The 21,253-nt window shown below is 42.4% G+C and overlaps 1 protein-coding gene across 1 annotated transcript in view; it reads right to left on the bottom strand.

Moving 5' to 3' along the window:
- LOC127613356 (transmembrane channel-like protein 7) overlaps positions 1–21,253 on the bottom strand; it is a 249,308-nt gene that overhangs the window by 123,972 nt on the left and 104,083 nt on the right. The gene's annotated exons all lie outside the window — the stretch shown is intronic.

The raw sequence follows: 21,253 nt of genomic DNA on the forward strand, positions 1-21,253 counted from the left end.
TGGCCAAAATTCAACATTCCTTCACCATTGATCCGTCGCTTCAATTAACGCTGAGGTTTGTCCCCAATCAATTCCTATCCCACCCCGTCCTCTGCTTCTCTATCTATCCAGCTATGCCTTTCTTCATTTTTCACATTATCCCCTCGTGTCCCTGGATGCTCGCCCCTCCTCACCATGCTCCTACCTCACACCCTAAGGTCTTGGGGGTCAGTGCCTCCAAGGTGATTCATAAACAGCCGCTTGTGAAAAAAAAAATCAATACTTTATCAACAAGCCACAAGAGGCTTTTGCACTTACCCTGTATGATCTTTGTGGTAAAGGCCTGCGAGCATCCATCTCCTCTTTTGGACAACTCTCTGAGCTTTCTTGCTAAGATAATCAGAGGCAAAAGAGAAGTGGGGGCGCAGAGGAGGAGTGACGAGGAGGGGCTGGCAGAGGCAAGGAGGCAAAAGCAAAGTAGAAAGGATTGTGCGGGGTCTAGAGGCTCGCCGTTAGAAGAGGGATTTGCTGCTCCGTTGCTTTTAGCTTGATCTGCATCTGATTAAGAAGAGAGGGCAGATTGTTGTCCTTCACCCCAGTGCTCCCCAGTCCCACCATTATGTACCCTGGCACTGAGATCCATCATCCACCTACCACCGGTCTTCCTGCCATAGCTTGGGGACTTATTAGACCAGCCTTGCACTGTTCAACACAAGCCCAATCTGCATAGTGCGAGTCTGACAGCGCATCGATATGTACACTGGATTGTCCATGCATCCCAATGTCCAAAATGAAGTACGCCGTGCATGAATATATGTAAAGATGAATGAACCACCACACACACCTAAGAAAAAATATATAGCATAATTTTTAGGGGAATTTACTGAAGTGGTGGATGCACATTTCAAGATTAAATTATTAGTTGTTACAATCATTTGAAGGACTTTCTCACCAATAAATCTTCAGAGTCACCTATGGCCAGTGAGGTCGTTTCACCTCCTGTCCAGTAAGCTTTCATGCAACATGCCAAGATGTGAGTGAAAGTGGAAGAACCTGACACGTACAGACATCAATCCTAAAGTTCTAGCCTCAATATCATCATGACCTTGGCTTGGAAGGACGTCTATTTACTGGCTGGCTGCACACATCTTTTTTGCAAATTGTATGGGCCAGGCTAATTTGTTTTTATGCACGTTTAGTCAAAAATGTGATGCCACGTTAGCTTTTGGGAGCGCCGCCAACGCAGCTTGAGGATCTGAGTGACAGACAGAAACAGGGTGATTGAGGATGATTGTTCTGCTAGTTGTTTTGATATATGAAAAGAGAGAGCCATTCGATGCATCCTGGAATGGGTTCACGGACATATAGAAGTCATTCTGGGACCACCTAAAGCCGAATATCATCATCCGTACACAGAAATAAGCAATGACCGCTCAAGCTCAAATGCGAAAAGCTGACAGCCGCTTGAGAAATCTTTGAATCATAAGCAGCACCATGACGCGCCTTAGACAAGAATTACTCAAAATTATTGAATGTTATAGACAACATATATGCTTGAAATTGTTAAACCTGTATGGGCGTGTGTAGTACATTCTTCTTGACCCACCGGCAAAGCAATTTCAAGCCTTTGCTAAACTGAAACGTAAACACGATTCATCCAGGAAAATATTTGCAGTCCTCATTGTTGAATTGACCTCTGTGCTGCAGGCAAGCACAAGCTGTTGTTGCATTATCGCTTCAGCTGCGAGCACAACAGTGAGGCTCAGCTTCAGATGTGCACTTGCTTACGTGTAAATAAAAATAATGATAATTTTTTTTAAAAACATTATGACGTGAACACACGCACACATACACACACACACACACACACATGCACTTCACCCCAAAGAGTGCCATAAGTTGATGATTGTAAGTGACCACGATGAACCATCCTTACAATATAAAAATATTTTGGGTATTCAAGTATTGAGACCAAAAGCAATATGTTTTTATTCATTCATTCATTCATTCATCTTCCGTACCGCTTGATCCTCACTAGGGTCGCGGGGGGTGCTGGAGCCTATCCCGGTTGTCTCCGGGCAGTGGGCGGGGGACACCCTGAATCGGTTGCCAGCCAATGGCAGGGCACACAGAGACGAACAACCATCCACGCTCACACTCACACCTAGGGACAATTCAGAGTGTTCAATCAGCCTGCCATGCATATTTTTGGAACGTGGGAGGAAACCGGAGCACCCGGAGAAAACCCACGCAGGCCCGGGGAGAACATGCAAACTCCACACAGGGAGGCCGGAGCTGGAATCGAATCCGGTACCTCTGCACTGTGAAGCAGACGCGCTAACCATTGGACTACCGGGCCGCAATCAATATGTTTTTAAAGGGTACTAAATCCCCGGCGGTACCCGTGCTTAGTCCCCACAGCCACCCACAAGTCCTCCTGACAATTTTCACATTACGTGACAGGAATAGTCACCCTGACCTGCACATATTCATCCAGCGGGGTGCAGGTTCATATATTCAATCATATGTGGTCCTTAACCCCAGATGTGTTCTTTTTCACACGCTCTGCACATACTCACTGGACAACGCAGAATGTTGAGGTGAAAAGGTCCCTGCACAGATACGGACCCCTGCTCCGTCTTTCGTCTTCGCTCACGCACGCAAGCGCACACAGGCAAATGCACACAGTCACATTACTGTACTGTACTCGGAGGATCGTGTCTGCAAAGGTTACATTCCTAAGACGCAGTTCACAGATGTCTTCATGATATATATGAGGGAGGTACTGTATGTTCACCGCTCAACATACTTCACATTGCAGCCGTATAGGAGACGAACAAGAATGGGCAGAGGGCAAAGAGTTTATTTGACAGTCTTTACTGGGGTTTATGTCTCTTATGAGTCTTCCACTCTGTTTCCTCGTCACATACGACACTTCCTAAATTAGAAAAATTTTGTTGCCAAATGCTACATTTATCTGTTGTGTATGATTTCTTTTCTGAATATGTGTAATGTATGAACTGTCATAATAATAAAACCAAGAACGTAAAAGTCATTCTTTTTGAAGGTGTCAGTTCAATTAGATAGTAGTCATGAGAAGAATTTTGGTCGGTAAAAAGAGAAAATTGTATGTGCAGCGTCAAGTCTGCTCCTCTCCCTTTTTATCGAAGGTGCATAATTGAATTTGTTCACTTTATGTATTCATTTCCCATTTGGCCAGGCCCCCCGTGGGGAAATGAGGTTGACACAATATAACAAGCCCTCATCTACTGGTAACATAATGGCAGTCAATCAAATTGATTGAAGACCCAAACCTACATGCAGAAATAGCCTGCTGCCATAAAGCATGCTGCTTTAAGGGTCAACTTCAAACTCTCTATTTGAGCCATGATAACATTCATTCATTCATTCATTCATTCATTCATCTTCCGAGCCGCTTGATCCTCACTAGGGTCGCGGGGGGTGCTGGAGCCTATCCCAGCTGTCTTCGGGCAGTAGGCGGGGGACACCCTGAATCGGTTGCCAGCCAATCGCAGGGCACACAGAGACGAACAACCATCCGCGCTCACACTCACACCTAGGGACAATTCAGAGTGTTCAATCAGCCTGCCATGCATATTTTTGGAACGTGGGAGGAAACCGGAGTACCCGGAGAAAACCCACGCAGGCCCGGGGAGAACATGCAAACTCCACACAGGGAGGCCGGAGCTGGATTCGAACCCGGTACCTCTGCACTGTGAAGCCGACGTGCTAACCACTGGACTACCGGGCCGCCCGCCATGATAACAAAAAAGTAAAAATATTGTCATTTTGTCAACCATCTTTGGCCTTTGGAAAGAATAGCAATGAGTTGCCTCCTAACAACAAAATAGTCCGTGGCCATATTTAGATAACTTGATGGCAGTCATGCAGACGTACATACAGAGTATGGAAAATACTGCCAAGTTCTGTTCTATTTGCCTATCACATCTTAAAACTCACTAATTTAGAACCTTTCTCCATCCCTGCAATGTTCGTTTATGTATTTGGAAACACAAAAAGCCGGCATAAAATACATTAGGTCCGTGTAAATGTGGCCACTGTGATCTCATAAACCTTGACAGCAAGTATGCAGTGTTTATGCATTATTTAAGGGTTCAAACAAAGGTAAGGTGCCTATGGGCGATGATATTTCACTCCCACAACAGCACTTGTGACAACACACGAAACAAGTCAATTGCATAAAACTGTCAAAGCACAAAGGCGACAATAGTGGTTCTTAATATCGCTTTTTGGTTCGTTATGCCCCTCCCAAAAATTATTTCCATGAAACTTGTTGTGGCACACGTGAAAATGTGACATCGCCAGTCGAATCCATGAGATAACGTCATCCGCCAATAAATCGGACTATAACTCACCAAACAATAAACAGCATGACAAATACGCGTAATACAGCAATCATGTTTTCATGCTTCCAAGATTTTTTTGATCTGCATTTCAGACACAATGGAGCCGTTACAGTTGCCCCAGAATTAAAAAACAAAACAAAATGTTGGCTCCCACATATGACCATGCCTGAACCAGGAAGTGGGATGCAAACATAAATAAGAAAAAAAAACTAGAACACAGATACGCACTCCCAAATTGTTGTCTGACTTTGGTCAACATTGAAACCTTTGAAGAGGTGTGTGCTGAAAACCGCCGCAACTACTTTCTCGCAACCTCATGGACAATATAATAAAAAGAGCAGCATTTTACCGACTTGAATCAATTTGAATCCTCTTGCGCTTGTGATGTTTGAATATAATAGATGTGCTTTCATGCACAGGACTTTTCATAGCCACAAGCTAACCTCTCAGTCGCCCTTACCTACTCTTCGACCACATCAAGTAAAATGTTCAACCATCATTTGATTGAAAGTGGAATGAGGCAATGCAGGAGCATGTGATATGGCTTCGGGGATGGAGTGCAGTTTGGACACAATCTCACAGTCAGAGTGATATCAGTAATATCAAGTATGCTTGTATACCTTGAGGTTATTCTGTGGGATTAAAAATGGCATTATCTCATCGCGCTGGGTTTCAGTTGATGTCAGTCAAAGCAAAGTCACGCATGCCATCCGGCAAAGGGTATCAACAACATCATATGGGCTGGTGCTCCTCATTCGAAAGGCCTCACACAAAAAATGCAATTTGCATAAATATTCACTGCATGATTCAGCGCCTAGATCAATATGTCTGATGAATTCACTACCATGGCACCTGCTGGAGGACGCTTTGGGGCCAGAGAAAGGAACGATATTTGCCTTTGTAAACAGCAGGCGAATCATTGTAACTGCTGAGGCTGCTTGTGTGCAGATTTGCATACAAATGCGAGTCAAAAGCTGTTTTTGTTTTTATTTATTAGTTCAACTAGATTAATCACATTATCATGCCAATATGGACCTGCATTTTTTTCCAATGCTCCCGTGTCTACATGTTTCCTTGAACAACAAGTCTGTTTCATCCCCAAAAGTATCAGAGGTCATTACTGTACCCAAAATCTGCAGCGGAATACAGCTGCGTCTATATTCTCAATTCCTTCAGCAAATGAACATGCCATCAGACATTCAGTCTGCCTATCCCGCTTTCATTTTCTACACCTCAACTTTCAGTCTCCTATTGAGTCATGCCAACCTCCTCTCCTTACTCAGAGCTCCACCTCTCCCCTTCCATCCATCACTCAGACAAGTGGGTGGGTCTTGGACAGACGGCACGTTGATGATGAACGGTGTCATCCCCTGTAGTGTCTCGACAGCAGTGATGTGCATACTGCTTTGGTGGGACATGTGTGCATGTGTGCAATCTCTCTCTCTCTCTCTCTCTCTCTCTCTCTCTCTCTCTCTCTCTCTCTCTCTCTCTCTCTCTCTCTCTCTCTCTCTCTATATATATATATATATATATATATATAGATAGATAGATAGATAGATAGATAGATAGATAGATAGATAGATAGATAGATAGATAGATAGATAGATAGATAGATAGATAGATAGATAGATAGATAGATAGATAGATAGATAGATAGATAGATAGATAGATAGATAGATTGACTTGTTGGTTGATGTTCTCATCAATTTCAGTTGTAGTGTTAAAATTATTAACATTTTGGATAATAATCATCAATAAGGAATTGAATGACTATGCAGCTCAGAATACAGGAGAATGATGTCATAATCACAAATTGCGTGTAAAACATGAATGTTAAAATAATATCTGGTAAATATTATATAAGCCAGTTAACTAAAACTGTCGGACAATTGTAACTGATTTCAAAAGCAGGGTAAAGTGGTCAAAATTACAGAACTCACGGCGTCATTTGAGTGGCAAAAACACAGATTGTACATCACAAACAGCGATGCAAACCCACTTATTTCAAGCCGTCAGTGTCTCTAATGAGCATCTTGTAAAGTAAATTGAAGTTTATTGTTGGTTTTCAAACCCAGAGGACAGAGGCAAATGTATTTCTGTCGTGTGATATAAAGATAACGTACACTATACTTTACTGAACTGTGGTAAGTCTTTGTCTGGTGACAATGACATGTTTACTGTAGATTTTACAGCTGAAACGCATTGAACATAAGACAGGACAAATCAGCCTGGGGGGTGGGGGGCCTCAGTCTCCACATAAAAAGGGAATGCATCCTTACCCGCTCTGCCTGTAATAAAAGGGAGATGAAATAGGGGTTATATTTTAGGTTGTTGTGCACTGAACAAGACAAAATTAAATATACTCATGCTGGCAACTGAAAAGCAAAATACATACAGTGTGTCACCATCGTGCAGGTGGGTGCAAAATCGGCAACAGAAGCAACAGGGTACTGTAAGATACAAACTCAAGATATATTTCAAGGATTTCTTTTTCAGATCTCTGTCCTGAACTTCACTGAAAGGAGTTTTTAATTATTATTTTTTTTGGGGCGGGGGAATGGGGGGGAGTCCTTTCCCTTGCAAATGAACCACCCATTACAGGCTTTTGTTAGTATGAGAACTGTAATGTGGCAACTTGTGGAGTCTAAAAAAAGTGATCACAAACTGCTCAGTACAGATGAGCCCCAACAAAGACAGTGTCGTGGACCCCCGCATATTGTTGATTTTCAGCAATCGCAAATTCACCTAATCACCAAATCAACCAATTTGTGGTGGAATCCAAAGCCGTGGAAAACAAGCCCTGGACAGTGACTTCATTGTCTGTCTGTCTGTCTGTCTGTCTGTCTGTCTGTCTGTCTGTCTGTCTGTCTATCTATCTGTGCATGCATTGGTGGTCAGAATAATTTGTGATACAAAATTTTTCATCGATTTACAGTAATTATGATTTGGTAATTATGTATTAGATTTGGTTTCATATATATTTTATTAATGAAAGGCGTATGACCCAGTGACATCTTTATGGGGGTTTTCTGTTTTTTTTTTTTTTTTTTTTTTTTTTTTTGGTGGGGGAAACAATGCATCTGCATGCCTTGGCCAAGATGAGTGGGTGAGTTGACAGCTACACAACAAATCATTTAGCCAAAAATTGTCAAAAACTAAGATAAAAAAGGCCAAAAACTGGCCAAGGCTGACTCAAGGCAATGCAGAGATTGTAGACCTTGGTGGATAACGTAGTATCCATAAACCCCGTGGATTTAACCAATGACAGATCAGTGCACTGATTTAAAAAAAAAAGTATTTGAGAGGGTTACGACATACATTAGGAGGTGCTGATGTGGAAAGGCGGTGAGCAAGTGTGGGCTTATTAAGTCCTTCAGCTTGCTGCCTACGCATTGGAGTCATCCCCAGATCGTCTTTTGTGGCAATACGTATTTTAAGGTACCTGACCACAGAAGGTGACGCTGCCAAGGCAGAGAAAGCGTCCTTTTTGGTGACCTTAAGCCTGTTGATGAATGCTAGTTTAAGCAAATAGAAAGGTGTCGGTTAGTGCTGTTGCAGATTGCTTGGGAGAAGTCAAACTGGGCCTTCCGTCAAGAGTTATGGCCAGGGGAATGGCCAAACAGGTTTCTCAGCATGTTGGCGGACGTACCCCGCCCCGTCGACGAATAGGAATCGTCAGCCTGTTAAACCCAACCACCGCCACCTGCGCTGGTATACAATTTCGAACTTGCTTCATGTTGGCCTCCATACAAACAAACCCACAAAACCACCCCCACTGATATTGTCGGTCCGAATATTGGTCCCAGTTTTGATGGACTCAGCAATGTTTTTAGTACACACCCTCGGCCAACATGAGGAAACCTCTGACTGCTCTGTCAAAAAATCCTCTGCCCCTGTCCTGACTGAGGCGATACTGTCTTATGCAGAGCTCACGTTTTCCCTCGGGTGGCTTTTTGGGCTGGGAGGATGGCTCAACCATGGATGAATGAGAACTTTTTGGACAGCAGTGAAGTGACCCGCATGTTCTTTGGTCATCTTTACATCTCTCTTCTTGTCCTGTCTTATTTTGCTCCATTTCCCCCCACAGGGCATCGCTCTGCCTCACTCTCAACCCTTTTGCTGCTACACTAATGACAACCAGCCTGCACCATTAGTGTTGCTACGATGACAGCAGACAGATGTTTGGCGCCACTTTTACAAAGAAGAAAAACAGCACAGGAAGGCAAGTCCACTCATGCAAATGCATCAACTAATACAACACATGAACAACTAAGTGACAGTTGCATCGTTCTGTGTGTGTCTGTGCGAATCTCCTTCTGATATGCAAAGCACCTCCGGCATAATACTGTATATATATCACAAGAACAGACATAGTACGGTTTTCCGGTGCTCATATCAGAGGGAGAGCAGCTTTGTAGTCCTACCTGGTGTCAAAGGATCATCCACACCACAGATGACAAACAGGCATAATCAACTCTCCAGAGACCCATCCTCCTGCATCCACACTTATTACAGCAGGACTAATACAAACATCAAACAATCAACGGCCACTGGCCTCTACAGACACACATATTTTCTGCAAAACACATACACACATGTATACAGTTTTATTCACATAATTGCGCACACTGCCAACACACATTATCATCACATCAACAGACACTGTGTGTCATATCAAAGGAATTTTACCTCTAACCCTCTGTGGCACAAAGATCCTAATAATTAACTAAACTCCAAACTAGAAAGTTATATACAGTACATAGCCATGACTGGCTGAGCCGAGCTGTCATTCTGTCAGAGTGGATTTGCATGTGTGTGATGTAGTTAATACTATTTCCCATGTCTGGTCCACCACACCGCACCATAATAACACAGCATGCATACGAAACTGTGGCAGACCTGGAGCTGATTTATCATCTTACCCTGGCTGGAGGCTCCGTCTGGCCTGTTTGAAGTGACACCAGAGTGTCAGTGTGACCAAATAGATGCACAGAGATACAGATATAGGTGTTTATGCATGTATCTGCGGGGGTGTGCCTGTGTATGTGTGTTTGTGTGTGTGTGTGTGTGTGTGTGTGTGTGTGTGTGTGTGTGTGTGTGTGTGTGTGTGTGTGTGCGTGTGTGCACACTCGTGCGGATGTATGTATTCTATGCAGCCTTTTTATCTTACTGATGTCCTTTCCTTAATTTAATTGATTGTTGTTATTGAGTTGAGTAAGGGGCACTAATAAACAACCCTTCAGGTTGAACCATTCCCTGCCTTAAAATGTGGAGTAGGCTGACAAACACAAACTAACAAGGCAATTACATCCACTTACATGGCAACGCTGTGTGCTACTAGGTGTGTACTAATTGGAGGAGAGACACACATCCACATAACGCCTCTGGAGTGTGAAGATGAGTGTGTCACTGGGGGAGGTTCACATGCATTTCTGAGGACTGCCAATAATCCAGCATGAAATTCAATTTAAAACTTGGAGCGTGTCTCGTTCCTCTGCTTTCATGCAGAGCCAGATACAAACAGCAAATGGGAATCCACAGCTTCTGAGTGACTGAATTATGTTAGAATCTCTCTGGTTGTAAATATAAATTCAGAGGAAATAAACCTGAGAAAAGAAACTGCCGTGGGTGCTTAGGTTACTTTCTGTACTCCTCAATGACTTTGTCACATCTGTTTTAATATTTGTTTAACCACAATTTATAAAACGATAATCATTCCCATCAGAGGACAAGATTGTAATGAATTAAGTACTGTTCATGTAAAAAACAAAATGATGAAGCACCCTGGCGAACAAACTTGGCTACTTTTGCACATGGATCATCACTTAACAATAACAAGAGCATTGAAGCTACTTTTTTCATGGTTGCCAAGGCATTACTTTACGAGCTAAAATTGCTGTTTGAAATTAAAAGAAAAAAAAAACAATGGGTGAAAAATGACCTGTCAGTCAGCAGCCTCCGCCAACAATACTGCTTGCCCCGTCGCTTTTTATGTTCAGGCACTGAGCAGGGCCCCATTCTATCCCAGAGACCAGGGTGAAAGGCCAACGTAGACCTCTGGACATCTTCTATGATAATACCCCTGGCTATAATGCGTATCAGTGTGTGCGGGTGGACGTGCGTGTGTGCTGTCTGTGTGTGTTTGAAGGTGGGGGTCAATTCAAGAAAGTAGAAAGAAGCCAAATGATGAGAGAGAGATGCGGAATGAAAAGGTTGCATTTAGGAAAGACTGGAAGGCACAGATCACGAGATCAGCATGCAGGTCATCTGTTTTGAAATCCATTTACACTATTCAGCCCTGGGTTGTCAACTCCACACAGCCCCACACCATACCGCACCCCCCGTATACTCTCACCCTTACAGTGTTTTCCTTCTCCCCCGCAGCCCTTTGTGGCTTTCCATAATTAAAGAAGGCATTTGACTGGGAGCGAAGAGAAAATGCCTGCCGCATTTCATTGGAAAGGTTAGGGCAGTGTGATGGGGAGTTACTGTATATCCCACCGTTTGGAACATGACCTTGTCATTATATTCCAGAATGCTGCTCACACCTTGTCACGGATGGGAGAGAAATCAACTTTGAGTGAACATGTGTCAAAATATGCATCTTTCCATCCATTCATTCTCTCCGGTGCTTATCCTGTTCAAGGTTGCGAGGATCTGGAGCCTATTGTAGCCGACTTCAGGCGAGAGGCAGACAAAGGCCTGGCCCCTGGTCAGAAGTCCATCACAGAGCACACACAGCTGTCCCATTTTGCCGAGTTCCCACTTTTAGAGTTCCCAAGATACCTGCACCAAAGTATGGCAAATGTACCACGACACCATTCACAAAATCCAAATGGTAAACATGCAAAATAACAAATATGTTGGAACATTTGGCTGTTACTGTACTCATACAGGAAGTAGACATGGAGGACAATACAAAGGCTCCATTGAGAAGATGTAATGTTCATGAAGTTTAATAATTTCAGGTCAGATGTCATTGATGTTGGATAAATAGATTTTGCTCACAATCTCTGCTCTACTTCATCTCAAATTTGTTTGATGAGGTTGGAGATAGGGCTCGACAACTTCACGTTCTAAATTGACACCAAAAGTATACAAGAAAGCAACACAGCAGCCATTTTTAGCACAAAATGGCCTTCTCAAAGTTTTTCTTCAAGAATTTCGTAGCTGTTTTTTTGATTTATGAGGACAATGTAGACACATCCCACTGAGGGGCGAACATTTGGGAGTATTTGCGTAAGTAGCAAATTTTGCCTTGTTGTCTTTCGCCAAATGTTCGCCTGTACTTTTCTAGCCGGAAGGTAATTTGAACTTTGAAATTTTATTCTGACAGGAAAAACATTACCTCATTCAATGTTTTTCTCAAAATGGGAGTGCCGGTGCAAGCCATTTTTGACCATTTTGACAAAAGAAATTGAGTTTTCGAGCTACATAGGCATGCAACCTACCAAAAGAAAGCTTCTTTCATCAGGAAAATACATTTATACCTTTTATCATTTTTAGTAGACAGCAGTTGAACATTGGGTGTCTGTGCGTGTGTTTGTATGCCTCCGTGCGTGTGTCCTTGTGTTCGTCAAGGATGATGATAGGACTTGGTCATCTTTTTTTGATTTGAAAAAGCTCTGTTGTAGAATTAGCTGCCGGTATTTATCCACGTTATCACTGGTAGCGTCGCTTCCGCACACCATCTCGTGAACTAGGATAACCTTAAGTCCTAAGGATCATCGTACCACACTCCACGCCCACTCTCTGTGCGACCAAGATCTCATCAAAGCCATGCCTGCTATTTCATGCTGATTTATTGTACTGAAATAAGTCCTACAGCCTCTATACTGACAGAGGAGTTGCGCAAAGCTCTTTATGAATATTTTTTTCAAATAAAAAAAAAAACGCCCTTCATGACTGTGTTTATGCAAACGTATTGCCACGTTTTGGCATGAAATGAATTAAAACTGTTGGTGAAAAGTCGGAGGCAAACGTTTGTGACCTAGAACGAACCCTGAAGTGAACTTGTATTTTTCACCTTTGACAACACTCGATAACATTGGCCCCTCAATGGGTTACTGCCTTAAAAGAAAACACAGTCTGTATTTTTCAGTACTGGCAGACGCATCAGTCCGTCACTGACGGACGGACTCCTGTCTCTCTGAAGACTGACAGAAACACATCCCACATGTGTTTGGTCGCTGGGGTGAATATACGGAGCCTCAAGCAGAGCAGAGGAGGACCGCCTCATTCCCCGGGAGAAAATGAAAAAGTTTGAATCTTGTTTGTCTATCTGGTGACCTGTGTTTGTTTGAGTTGGCTGTTCACTAAATCGTAGTTCACCTTCTTCAAGCCTGCGCTCCTTTTTTAGGTCCTGCCGGTGTTAAGGTTTAACTGGCTTCCAGATGAACTGCCTCCCGATTCCAGCTGTGGCCCTGAGGGCAAGGTCAGTCCAGTAATTTTGGTTTTCCTGTCTGCAGCTTTGTCACAAGACACATCGACCGCATAACTGTTCAATTCTTCAATAAACACGTGAAACAAACAGCAATCTTGCCGCCAGCCGGGAGTTGTCAACGAGCCGATTTGTTTCACATGTTAATTGATGAATTGAACTGTTATGCAGTTGAAGAATTTTTATGTAGCTTGTGATGAATCTACAGACAGTAAACGCAAAATTACTGAACTCACATTGCACTAATGGCCACGTCTGGCATCGGGAGCCAGTTAATCAGTTGAACTGTAACACTCGTCCAACAGACCGCAATGGCATTGTCTCACATCCCCACCCTATGTGTGTGTATGTGTGTGTGTGCGTGTGTTTACTGAAAAAAAAGGAGATCTGACGGTCCTAATGATAACGAAACTGTGATAAAATAATGATAACTGATTGATGATGGACTGGCGATTACAGTTTTAGTTTGGCTGAAAAGATGATGGACTCAGGATGACGAATGACGGACCGGCAAAATTTACAGACATGCCCACCTCTGGAGTTAGGATTTAGTGGCTAGCAACTGGCGCAGGTTATCAAATGATGGCTAAAATGCTTGTTAGAAGGTCCTGAATACTCATCTGTATAATAATTTAGTTCAAAACATTTCATATCCAATGCCTACCTCTTTCAACGTTGTCTCCCATATTTTTTGTCTATATTATCTATATCTATCTATATTGTTACCTGCACTTGTTCTGAATGTTGACGTCTAAATGAAGTGGAGGTTAGATGAATTGCGACAGGCCCATTGAAAGCACAGTCGCATTGCACTGCAAAATTTAGGCTACAATATATAGACGTTGCCTCTCTGACAAGATGATAGTCCTCATCTCACAGTCTTTACTCATAATAATCTAAGACATAATAGGTCTGGCAAATGAGGTTAACTGCATTTGCAGTTAGTTTATAATGAACTAACTGCAGTTAGTTCATAACACACAATTGCACCTACCCCTATATTGAATACTGTTCATTTGAAAAATGTGCAGCATATTGTATTTTAGAATAATGTCAATATTTGAGTCATATCCTGAACGCTGGAGTGCAGCCACCATTACTCTTAAACCACTGGATGTAATTGATCGCCCCTCGATTTATTGCACAAGACAGCTTCAAGCATATCTGTGAGTTATATGAAAAGGTCGGCTGGCCGTCTACAAGCCGTCGTCTTACCTGTGTGTACATTTATAAAGGGACGCTGTCAAAGAAGATGACATATTTAACATCCTTGCTGTAGTACTTAGTTAATAGCCACAATGTCAGATGACCAGAGAGGTTGCCTCCTCAGATTTTTCTTTCACTTGTCTCTTGTCTGTGCACCTCCCAACCACTATGAACTGTGAAATTCTGGAAATGATTAAATACTAACAGTTTGTGCAGACAACTTACTCTTATTTTAACAATCTGTATAGCAGGGCAATTTAACACGAGATATTGTGTTTATACCATTTAGGTAATGAGCATACTGCACAGATTGTCTTGCTAATGGTAATATAAAAAATATATAAATATAAATTTAAAAAACAACTTGAATTTTTACTTACAAGAAAATAATTATGATTTTCATTCATTCATCTTCCGTACCGCTTGATCCTCACGAGGGTCGCGGGGGGTGCTGGAGCCTATCCCAGCTGTCTCCGGGCAGTAGGCGGGGGACACCCTGAATCGGTTGCCAGCCAATCGCAGGGCACACATAGACGAACAACCATCCACGCTCACACTCACACCGAGGGACAATTTAGAGTGTTCAATCAGCCTGCCATGCATATTTTTGGAATGTGGGAGGAAACCGGAGCACCCGGAGAAAACCCACGCAGGCCCGGGGAGAACATGCAAACTCCACACAGGGAGGCCGGAGCTGGAATCGAACCCGGTACCTCTGCACTGTGAAGCCGACGTGCTAACCACTGGACTACCGGGCCGCCTAATTATGATTATGAATATGGTTATTATTGGTAGCATTGTTATTATTATTATTATTACTATTAAGAGGCGGTCCCGTGGTTTCGCGCATCGACCTCCCAGTGGAGAGGTTGTGGGTTCGAACCCGGCTCAGGACTTCCTGTGTGGAGTTTGCATGTTCTCCGCATGCCCCTTGTGAGGATAAAGCGGATTGGAAAATGAATGGATTATTATTATTTCTTTTATTATTATTATTATTATTACTATTGGGAGTCTCAGAGTAATTTGAGAGCAGTTTATTGTACAAAAATCTGTAAAAAGAAAATAAAAAGAGCTGTATTTGTGTTAAATATTGGAATGATGCGAATAATAATTGTGACTAACTTTTAATTTTCAAAGTACCCGTTCTCCTTCACAAAGCAATTTTTGAAGGCTATAAAATAATGGATTGTCTGTTATGGTTTGCTATTCTTCCTTATGGTTGCGAGCCTGTAGCTGAAGCAAATATTGTGTTTGGGGGGAAAAAAGTCCAGTTTTAAATAAACTTTGGCTACTGCCTGTGCCATTTCTGTCACCACTCAGGATATGACTGTTGATTGTTACATTGTGTTTTTGTGAAATAGATATATTACCCTATGGTGACTGAATTAAAATATATTCTGACCACTTAAACATGTTTTATCTATTGCAACGTCAACATTTAAATTAATTTATAATGTGTTGACATTTCCCTGTATGTGTAGACATGAACAATATTGTTTTTGGATTCTCTTTTTCAGGAGAGAGAGGTATAGAGCGAGAGATAGAGAGAAAGAGAGAGAGAGAGAGAGAGAATCTCCAATTCACACTGCTGAAATATCGATGGCGTATATTTGTATTGTATTGGACCACTTTGTGTTTTCTTCTTCTTGCACCTTTCACTGCCCAAAGAGGTTGTGATGAATAATGGTCACAAAGATTTTAAAAAAAAAAAAAAAGCTAACCGTCACCACTCTGCGTTGTTCTCTCTCATCACATGACCCACATGCCGGACAGAATGTCACAGCTAGTGTGGCCTCATTTGCATAAGACAATCACCCCTTTCGGACGCTGGGCACAAATGTTGTCTAGACGACATGCATCATTCGGGTGAGCCCCCAGACACATAAGAGTGCACGTGCACAACCGCGCGCAAACACACACACACACACACACACACACACACACAGAGGGTGTCAAAGTGAGGACCGGCCAAAATGTCCTCACTTCGTCAAAATGTCCTCACTCTGTTGGTTAAAAACTCGTGCCGGTTCTCACAATGTCATGAGTACAAGAACACACACACACACACACACACACACACGCACACACACCTACAAACACTTCTTGTGTGCTCTGTCTTCCAGGGACTCCTTCTTTACTTCAGTTCCTGGCCAGGTCTAATGGGGTCCAGGCAGCCTTGGGTCTTTCTGTCCTTTGCCATGTCTCCTCTTTAGCACTGACCCATGCTAGAGGAGCAGGGACTGGGGCCTGGGGGATGAGGTAGAAGTACGTGTGTTGGTTTGTGTATGTGTCTGCATATGAGGAAGAGGATGGGGGGGCTGGCCTCTGCTAGCGGCAATGGGTGAGCAGAGGGCAAGAGTGTGGGGGTTGAATAAAAGCCATGCAAGCCTCTCCTTTCCTCCCCTCACTCGTGATCTGGCCTGAATGACATGGATGAATAACAGAGATGTGCTCTCCTACAGACCGCCCTTGTGCTTTATATTTATATATATATATATGGTCAGGCAAAATGATCTGACACATTTGTAGGTTAAATAAAAGGCAAGTAAAGAAACAAAATAAGTTTGTTTTTTTTCTTTTGAAAAGAACATTTAATGCCATTTTTTCATATAATACCATTTTGCGTTGTTTCTTTATAATGCCATTGTTTTTAGTTTCTTTTTCAGTTGCTACCATGAATTGGACTGAATCACGCTTTCATTGTGGTAACATTTATCAAAACAAATGAATCTGTAACTGTAACACAACGAACGTTCCGTTTGCACTTCGATCTTGGTAGACATGATCGCGTGCCAGCTTGAAACACGATCTTGTTATGGGTTAGCAACTACTGGATCGGCATTGAAACGGAAATCAACCGGCCGACCCGCCAGAACTCCACTTAATTTTAAAACATAATGAAACAGAATGGTATGATATGTACTTTTTGAAAATAAAAACACATTTTTGTTTCTTTACTTAATTTGCATTTTATTTAACTTACAAATGTGTCAAATCATTTTGCTTGACCCTGTGTGTGTGTGTGTGTGTGTGTGTGTGTGTGTGTGTGTGTGTGTGTGTGTGTGTGTGTGTGTGTACGTGTGCATGTGTGTGTGTGTGCGTACACACACACACACATGCACACACGCACACACATGTGTTACTTGCCAATTAAAACAGTGTGTTAAGATGTCACACTGCTACATTAATTGGCAAGTGTATTTCAATTTCTTCAGGAGGATATGCTGAATCCATTGGTTATAATGTAAAGGAATCTGTTTTGTCACTGTCTTTGAATGAGACACCTTTCGCCCCCAATGAACGGTGCATGTGTGTGTGGGTGAGGAGAGGGGGGGGTTATAGAAGTGTATTTCTGTTTGTGCTTTATTTGTCCAGGACACGTGCTTGTTTTCTATACTCCAGGTTCTGCTTCCACAAGAGGAAAGAGCAGGTGCTACAGTATGTTTTGTTCTTGGCCATTCTTGGGTATGTGTAGCAAGGTGTTTTGGGCCATTATGTTGTTGGAGGACCCGGGATCTGCTGTTCTTTACATGTTAAGTATTGTTAATATCTAATATTAGGACATATATCTCCTTTTCACATGTAATGTCATTTTTTATGATATTTTTTGATTTGTCCATTGAAATTAGATCATTCACCATAGATTTGTTGTTTTTTTTTCTTTAAAGTGTACCAACACTCCAGTTCACGTCATGTGTCACAAGATGATGTAAGCTTTGTATGCATTTAATTATATCTAATTAACCTGTCTTTGCATATGAATCATTCAGTATGCACAAATGTATTTAGAAGTGTTTGGGTTCTAAAGGGTGGTGAGGGAATTTGCAGCAGGGGAAAATAAACAATGTGCTTTCCTTGTCAAAGCCAAAACCCCAAGGCTGTGGAATATAGTCCAGGACACAGTTCAGCACAGTATGAAATGCAGTCAAGTTTCGCTGGGGCATGGCTGGAGCATGTGCTGTTGTGTGGCATGTGCATGGGTTTGCATGTGTGTGTGTGTGTTTTTTTTTCTCAACAACATTGATGAGATTGATTGCTTCAAGATATTCCAATGTTTCAGCAGTGTGAGAAATTCAAATTCAAATAAGCGATTGTTGGTCAGAATGATGACAACAGAGTACATCGACAAAATGTGAAAATGTAAAAGAGAAATCATCTGCAACTTCAGTGGGGTGCATGATAGCATTTACTCAGGGAGCACTGAAGATAAAACAGGGTTTCATCAGCAATGTCAGATGATGGCTACTTTGTCCACTTGGACACTGAGTTTTCGCGGCATATTGGATAATGCAAGCACTGCTCGTCGAAAACGAACATTTTCACCGAAGCTTACGCACAAGTTACTGATAGTAACTGGCATGGGTTGCTGAGGTCCGAGCAGCTCAGAAAGCTCCATTTCAAGCTTCATGCTTTGGCTATCATATGAAATTAGTAGATACCGGACTGATGTGTTACATACTTTAGCAAAAAGTGACTGTGATGAATTTCAATTCATTTTTTATTATATTTGCAATGCCGTAATTTAAAATGACTTTTTTAGATTGTTTAACTGCACACTAATGGGTGTTATCACCTTACTGTGTGGTCTGGTGATTAATGGCACAATAAAGAAAGACATTTCCGACAACTGCACTGACATGTGCTGCAATAACGTTGCTATGCAAATGTGCAGCAATCAATCTTGGCAGAGAAGTGGTTAAGTTTCAAAGGGAGGTGGAACAAAAAGCCAGCCATATTGGCAGCATGTAGTGCCAAGTGGTAGTCATGGCCCCTGCCCAGCCCTCCTATTACGAGGCTGGCAGTAAGTTGGCCCGCTCGCTTGGGAAAACAGGGCACTGACACCAGGAACATATGCAGCAACACCTGACTACTGGGCTTTGGCATTGGACCTTCTGTCACATAGATCCAACCTAACAATGTTGGATAAAAAAAATCACACATATTTATTAAGATATAGAACTGACTTGACAACCTTTACACTCATGCTTTTCCATCAACCTGGACTATACTTGACTGTATATACAGACTAAATAGCATTTTGACTACACCGCAATGAGACCACTAACGGCATGCACACTGACTTGAGAGAGCAAAGCCACTGGGGATTCATTTCCTAAATCAGTGAGAGGATATGCCAGGCTTGGCTTGTGTGCCAGTCGCCCGCGGTGCACCACACGCCACCATGCTGTGCCAGCAAACAACACTGATGCCCTCCATTTGCAGTGTCACATATATCAAATGCATGCTGCCATCACTTAGCTCGCGCTAGTCTCAGCCCGGCCTGCCTGCCTGGCATACAAGTATGCATGTTCACCATCTGCCGTCATCCACTGCAATGTGCTTCAACTGGTGTAGTGTACGACTGACCGCATGAGAGTGACTATGATTGATTTTATGAATTCAAATAGGGATTAAGTTTAACTGTACATCTCAATAATTTGATATCTCTTGCGACTATTTTAATTTTTAAGTGACAGCAATAAGCGCTGCAAGATGGACAGATGGAGTGATGATCGTCATAAATGTACTTATTAAAAAAAATAACTCATTTGGCATTCCTTCACTTTGAGACAAAACAAAGGTTGTACATTATTGAATATGTTTTCCTCTCCTGTTATCTATCAAGTATGATTTTAACCATATCTTATGTGGGCACAATTTGCAGTTGTATAGCGCAGTTTGTGTAATGTTGTTTGCTTCATCTAGAAGCAAACAAAAAAAATGTAACCACATATCGACAATCTGAGACATAATGATAAATGATACTCAAAACTGTTTTTATTTTTTTAGCGGGGGTCGGCGGATATGTGGATATATACACTGTGGGTGTACTCAAACCTGTGCCAGAAAATACGAATGAGTAGAAATTCAAATGAAATAAAGTCTAAGAAGAAAAGGAATGACGCAAATGGAGCTGATATTGACAAGACCCGTATTGTCTGCTGATTCTCTAAAGTTTTAAATCTTGTTCATGGTCATGTTTTGAGCCACTTATGACTCTGCAGGTGTCACTGCTCTCAAAACGTGTTCCCCAGCCTCTTCACCAGTAACCCCCCTTTAGCCCATTGCTAACCCCTGATCCCAGACACCCTTGGATGTACGGGTAACAGGAATCCTGTTAATAAAGTCCAAGGTCACTTAAAGACTCACCTTGTTCTGTCATGTCAGCTACCAAAAATAAAAGATAATCCTCGCTTTTTTATGGTGGACCATTCAAATGAATGACCGCATTTAATTGTAAGCCGACCATTTTTCTCACTTCCACTCATAGCCTCCTCGTGTTCCATCTCTTCGCACAGCTCTCCTTATTTCTAACTCCTAAAAGGTGCTTGTGTGCTGGTTTAAAAGGTCTTAATGTGCTTGCATTCAGGGAAGCAGACCAAGGAGAGCTGTTTTAACCCAGTTTATGGCCTTGCATCCATTTGGCCAGTAGTCCTTCACTCCGCGTACCTCCCACCTCTTCATATTTCTTGCCATTTTCCACCTCCTTTACTTTCTCTTGCTCGCTCTCTCTTCCACCCACATCCCAATTCTTTTGTGACAGGATGTGAATGCACTTTGCTAGTTGATAATTACACTCTCCCTCCATGCTCTCCTCTCTCTGACAGCGAGATCCACAGGCAGTCCTTATTCAGCCCGTAATTTGCCTGTCCTCCCATTCATTGAGAAGGTACAAATTATCCCGCACACAGGCACGGGCTATTCTGCCTCTTTGCCAGCGTGATGACGGCTACACCGAGAAGAAAATAACCAAGAAAACGCATCTGCATCAAAGTGTAATCTAAAGCAAGAGAGATCGGTGTTTCATTCAGAAACAACAGCTTTTTAGTTAATGACACGAGCAAATGCAGAAACGTTCGAATGTAGTCCCAATATCTATGTAGGTGCAGTCAATTATTAGGTGCTGATGGCCCAGGTATTTCTGTGACATTGCTTTCAAACAGTCAAGAATATTTTTGACATTAATCCAAAGAAAAAGGAAGGAAGTTAAAGTCAGAATCTCGGGAATTAGGCCCTTCCCTGGCTTTTAAGTGCACAGGAAGATTTGAACACATCCTCTTCATTCTCATCTCATCAACACCCATTGCTGAACCCCAATTTTGTTTCGGGCTCATCCAAAATAGGCTGAGTGACAAACCCCAAATGACAGGATTCCACGACAAATTACTTAGGGAGTTCTGCTGGTGAGCACATGTGACTGCAGCCATTTATACAGCCTTTATGAGTGGACAGCTTCGTC

The sequence above is a fragment of the Hippocampus zosterae genome, chromosome 13 (genome assembly GCF_025434085.1).
Source record: "Hippocampus zosterae strain Florida chromosome 13, ASM2543408v3, whole genome shotgun sequence".
Taxonomy (NCBI): domain Eukaryota; kingdom Metazoa; phylum Chordata; class Actinopteri; order Syngnathiformes; family Syngnathidae; genus Hippocampus; species Hippocampus zosterae.